Here is a 6000-nt window from a genome sequence, read left to right as displayed (position 1 = left end):
AACCATAGTCATTTCTGAGGTTATATATGATGTCTAACAGGGCAAAACTACTGTCAGTTTGACATATGCTCGTGATTAAAATAAATAATAAAATTATCCACCAGAAACCATCTCAAAACGCATTTCAAAATCTTGTGAATCTCTGTCGTGGCAGTTTAGGGTGAAGCCATTGACGTTTGTTCCAACGACAACATTGTCAAAAATGAGCATCTTATATTGAGAGGGTGTGCAGATAGGTGCTTCATCATTCTCATTTTCAATGTCAACAGTGATCTGTCAGCCATGAGAGAAGAAACATCAAATATGCATCATGTGACTATTTATACACAATATCAGAAATAAGCATATGTGCAGAGACCAATCATTTGCAATTATTAAATAAAAAGTCTAGAGTTTTGGATTCGAAAAAATGTTCCTGCAGATTGGAGTTCTGGCTGTCAATCAACTAGTCAATGGTTTATTATTCCTGGGTCAACTATGACATTCAATGTAGGTGTTAGGGAGGACTTTGGGTTCATTACATGAGCTTGTGGAAAGCTTACAAATTATGTAAATGATGAGAAAGGAAAGCTGAAGAATGATTCCTCTAAAAATTATAATCCCGTGAACTCTTTAAATATCTATGCTTAATCACATAGATAAGTTGGCTTCCTCTTTCTCAACTTAAGAGTCTCCTCAGTACTACTCTCTCAAACTCAATTTTTTTTTGTAACAATATGATTTCTTCAAAGTATTCTCTGACCTTAATTTAGGGTCTGTTATCAACCTTTTCTTAATTAAAATACCATAAGCCAGGAAACTATAATTTACATGGAAATAGATCAAAATATCAAGAATTTTTAAATGTCAGTGATCGAATGACAGCCTAGAAAGGTTATCTACCCCTGTCTTAGATGACTAATAACTTTCTCAACAATACTTGCAGAAGAATCTCTGGTGTGCCCATATTTGCAAGTATTATCTTTTAAAAATGTTTTTCTGTAATGTTTTAAAAACAGCTAAATTCTTAAGGAATGGTTCATTCTTTAATGTTATTTCTATAGACTGAATACAGCTATGTGTCCCATTAAATACGTGAGACATTTTTACATGATAACTAAATGGGATTTAAGGAGATTTCTTGAATAGTTCAGCACTATTTCCATTACATCACAGAAATAGATCAGAAATCTTTATTAAAACTCTGGGCCTGACACTTATTGGTGCCATTATTTGGCACAATTGATTCACCTTTGCTTTATTCATCTGCAAAAAGCAGATCTCAATCTCTGCCTTCTCAAGACTGTTAGAAGGATCAGTTCATTCACTCAGTGAGTATTTATTAAAAACTTACTGTATGCTAATCACTGATCTAGACACAGAGGCTACAGTGGTAAAACAAAAACAAAGATCCTGATCTATTATACTTTATTCTAATGAGGAAAGCAAAGCAATAACTATATTGACAAATAAATATATTAGGCGATATCATATAGTAAACTGGTGCTATTTGGGTTAAGGAGATAAAGAATAGCTGATGGAAGCATTTTAAGAAGATCTCTTTTTTTCACCCACTCACCTATTCCCTCTCACTCACATTTGTTACATATCTTTAAGCATGCATGTATCCTCACAGAATATGCAGCTTTTAGCCGTATAATTTCGACTTGCCTAAATGATATGGTGTTACAGACTTTTTGTGTTTCCTACTTTTCTCACCCAATGCCATATATGTGCTTTCCATGTTTCTGTTTGCAGAACTCATTTGCTATTTCTTGAGTCTCTATGCCATAGTATGCATCTACTGTATTTACTTGTTCATTTCCATAATGATGATGAACATACATGGATTACTTGAAATACTCACCATTACACACAATGTAAAAGGTCCCTGTAAACAAATCTCATTTGGACATAGATATGATTAAAGTGAGAATGTGAGCCAATGGAAGATAAGCATTACAGTCTTGGGAAGAGGTTCTGAGGTAAAACATTCTTGGTCCATTGGAAAAACAGCAAATTGTTCATGTGGCTGTATCAAAGTAAGTAGGAGGGAGAGAGCTAGGAGCTTAGCAGTAAGAGAAAGTTATAAGCTTCTCCATTCTCCATTGTTATAACTGTTTGAGCAGTGTGATTTAAATAAGTTAGAATTTAATACAGCATCTCTATAATATTAAAACCTGGGTCTCTCTACTTACCATGGTCATTGCTGTACGAGAGTGAAATCTGTCACAGTCCACAGCTTCTACGATGAGGTTATATTGCTTCACGGACTCATAGTCTGGCTGTGTAGTAAGTTGAATCATTCCAGAGACAGGGTGAATCCAGAATCTTTGTATAACCTGAGTGTCTCCACTGACTATTTTGTATGTCACACAGTTTGGTGGGTCGTCTTCATCAATGGCAATCACTCTTCCTATTTTGTAGAATGCTGTCAATAACATTTGATAAGGTTCATTCTCATCATGCAGATACACTACTTTAAAAACCTTAACATGTCTTTGCTTTCCAAATAGTATCATAGTTTCTCAAAGGATCAGCCTCTATTCTTTTGGACAATGAAATATGTTTGAAGGCCTCCAACTCTACATAATGGAAGACAAATTTAGAGAAAGTCCTCCATCACTTTAAACCATTTGTCTTGAGTCAAATAACATGAGTTTACAGTAACTTTGCAATAATAATGATTAGCTCATATGCACTGCATGAATATTTTCTACTAGGCATTGTGCTAAGATTAGCATCAGATAATGGTTCACAGCACAGACCCTGAAACCAGACTGCCTAGATTTCAACTCTCAGCTCTGTCATTTATTTGTGCAACTCATTGGAGATTCTGCAACCTCTCCAGGCCTCACATTCTTTATCTGCAAACTAGGAATAATAACTACCATACAAAGTTGTTGTGAGTATTGAATGAGCTAAAATCTATAAAGCACTTAGAATAGTGCCTGGTATATAAGTAAATACTAAGTAAAAATTAGCTATTATTTCATTGAGTTATCTCATTGAATCTTCTCAACAGCCTTATGATATATCCACTATTACTGTCCTCATTTTATAGATTATGAAATTAGGTCCAGTAGTATTAAGTAACTTCCTCACCATCACAGAGCTAGTAGTGGTAGAATCAGGATTTAAATTGGTGCCTGATGATTCCACAGCCCATATTTTTAAAATCACTTTTCTGTAATTCCACTGTGCAATACCCCCACACGATCTCTTAGAAGAGAAATGGGTATGTTCTATTGGCTTCATTATTATTATAATTGTTATTTTGAGACTGGGTGTCATTCCATCACGCAAGTGGGAGTGCAGTAGTGCAACCATGGCTCACTACAACCTCAGCCTCCTGGCTCAAGTGATCCTCCTGCCTCAGTCTCCTGAGTAGCTTGGACTATAGGTGCATGCCACCACACCTAGGTAATTTTTTTTTAAAATGTTTATAGAGATGAAGTCCCACTGTGTTGCCCAGACTGATCTCAAACTCCTGGGCTCAAGCAATCCTTGCACCTTAGCCTCACAAAATGCTGGGATTACAGGCATGAGCCATTGCATTCAGTCTAGACCCAAATGATTTATCCTTCCTATGTTCACACTTTTTGCCATGTAACCTCATAGTGTCCCTCCCATTCTGACTTCACAACTTGTTTTGGCTAATGGAATATTAGCAAATCCGATGCAACCAGGAACCTGAAAGGCACTTGCTTAATCAGGCTTGTCTTTCTTGTACACTTCTTTTCTTTGCTTTTTTTTTTGAGACAGGATCTCACTCTATTGCCCAGGATGGAGTGCAGTGGCATGATCTCAATTCACAGCAGTTCACTGCAACCTCTGCCTCCTGGGTTCAGATGATTCTCCTGCCTCAGTCTCCCAAGTAACTGGGATTACAGGTGTCCACCACGATGCCTGGCTAATTTTTTCTTTTTTTTGAGAAGGAGTCTCACTCTGTCCCCCAGTCTGGAGTACAGCGGCGCGATCTCAGCTCTCTGCAACCTCCACCTCCTGAGTTCAAGCGATTCCCCTGCCTCATCCTCCAAGTAGCTGGGATTACAGGTGCCCACCACCATGCTCAGCTAATTTTTGCATTTTTAGTAGAGACAGGGTTTCACTATGTTGGCCAAGCTGGTCTCAAACTCCGGACTTCAGGTGATCCTCTCACCTTGGCCTCCCAAAGTGCTGGGATTACAGGTGTGAGCCACTGCTCCTGGCCTCTTGTGTACTTCCTCCTTTTTCCTGAGGACATGGCTCAGGCTAGCCTGCTGGAAGATGAGAGAGAAGCCAAACCTTCCCAGTCACCTCAGCCAAGCCAGAATAGATCAGCTGAAAGCTAACTAACTCTTACAATTTTGAGCAAGCCCAGTCAAGACCAGAAAGACAAGACAGCCATTTCTTAGACTCTTGAGCTAAATAAATGTTTATTTTTGTATTACACTAATATTTTGTGGGTCTTATTACACAATATACTTATAGTAGTAGGTAACTGGTACCACAGTTTTACTCCTCAATCATTTTTTCCTGAACTGTAAACTCCAGGACAGGCACCTTATCTCTACCATTTAGTGAAATACCACTATATTATGGCTAAGTCACCAACACACGTACAGGACATTTTGGTTACTAACAACCAAGAATAAAAAATTATAATAAAAAAGTGATTTCATTTTTGTCCCCACCACTTTCAGCCTGATAGGGTTTCTTTCCCTGTTTGCATCCTCCTTTTACCAAAGTTTCCTATCAGTCTCTAATAATATGTTATTTTTCACTTGTTATTAGTATTTTTTTAATAGAGACAGGGTCCCACCATGTAGGTCAGGCTGGTCTTGAACTCTTGGCCTCACATGATCTGCCTGCCTCAGCCTCCCAAAGTGCTGGGATTACAGGAGTTAGCCACCATGCCCCACCTAATAATGTGTTATTTAGCAGGCAATGATCACATCTCATAATACCAAAAACAGAGAACCAATACTCATGAAACAGAACGTGTTTTATTATGGCAAATCCAGAAAATAAAGAGTCCAACCTATTGCTTGCATAAAATAATTAGTATTAAGAGAAAAGCGTCACAACTGGTACAAGACCATGTAAAATAGATTACAGGGAAAACTGCCATCTCTAACAGACAGTCCTGGGCAAAAATGGTGTCATTTTCACATTTAACACCTGGATAAGTGTAATAGGAAGCTTATTCTTTTGTAGGTGTTAAATTAACCTTTCAATAAAACCCAAAAGCTATATTGAGCATCTTTACCTGAAGTTTAAAATAGAGTAATTATGAAACTCTGCAACTCTGCCAAATTTCTCATCAAAAACTATTGGAATAAAATATATTTTGCCTCGTGACTTGCAACCCAGTGTGATTTAATTATTATGTATTTTCCTTTGAATAATTTCTGATAAAGAAATCTTTTTGGCTATGCCTAACTCCCTATAAAAGTTTTTATGAATTTATCACTTACCATTAGGGAAAAAAAACTACTTTAAATATTATAAATGTCCATAATTTTTGGGGGGAAAATCCTTATGTAGTCCTCAAATACATTCAAATTTTCTGCGCTAATCAACACAGCATGAAAATGACTTCCACGTTCATGAATTTTTCTAAATGTCTTCAAAGTCTATAAGTTAAATGTTTGATATTACAGAAGAGTTTATTTTCTGAGTAGTTTTACCTTTCCATTTTTCTCCTTTAAAGCAAATTGCTACTGAGTTGTGAAGTTTTATCTCCTCTTACAGACATCTCAAAAACCAACTCTCACCTAAATTTACTCAGTTTATGTACTATGGTGGAGAAAATGAAGGAACAGTTTTTTAAAAAGAATGGAAGAAAGAAAGAGAGAGAAAGAAGAGAGAGAGAGAAAGAATGAGAGAGAAAAAGAAAAAGAGAGAAAAAAGAAATTCTGACACATTCTACATTGCAAGCACTCCATAAATGATAGTGGTTATTATTATTTGCAATGGTGTTATGGCTATTTTAGTATGTGTCATGTAGTTAACATACTATAACTATCAGCTAATCCT

The sequence above is a fragment of the Cebus imitator genome, unplaced genomic scaffold (assembly GCF_001604975.1).
Source record: "Cebus imitator isolate Cc_AM_T3 unplaced genomic scaffold, Cebus_imitator-1.0 Scaffold48, whole genome shotgun sequence".
Classification (NCBI taxonomy): Eukaryota; Metazoa; Chordata; class Mammalia; order Primates; family Cebidae; genus Cebus; species Cebus imitator.
The sequence above is the reverse complement of the archived record's forward strand: the minus strand, read 5'-3'. Positions refer to the sequence as shown.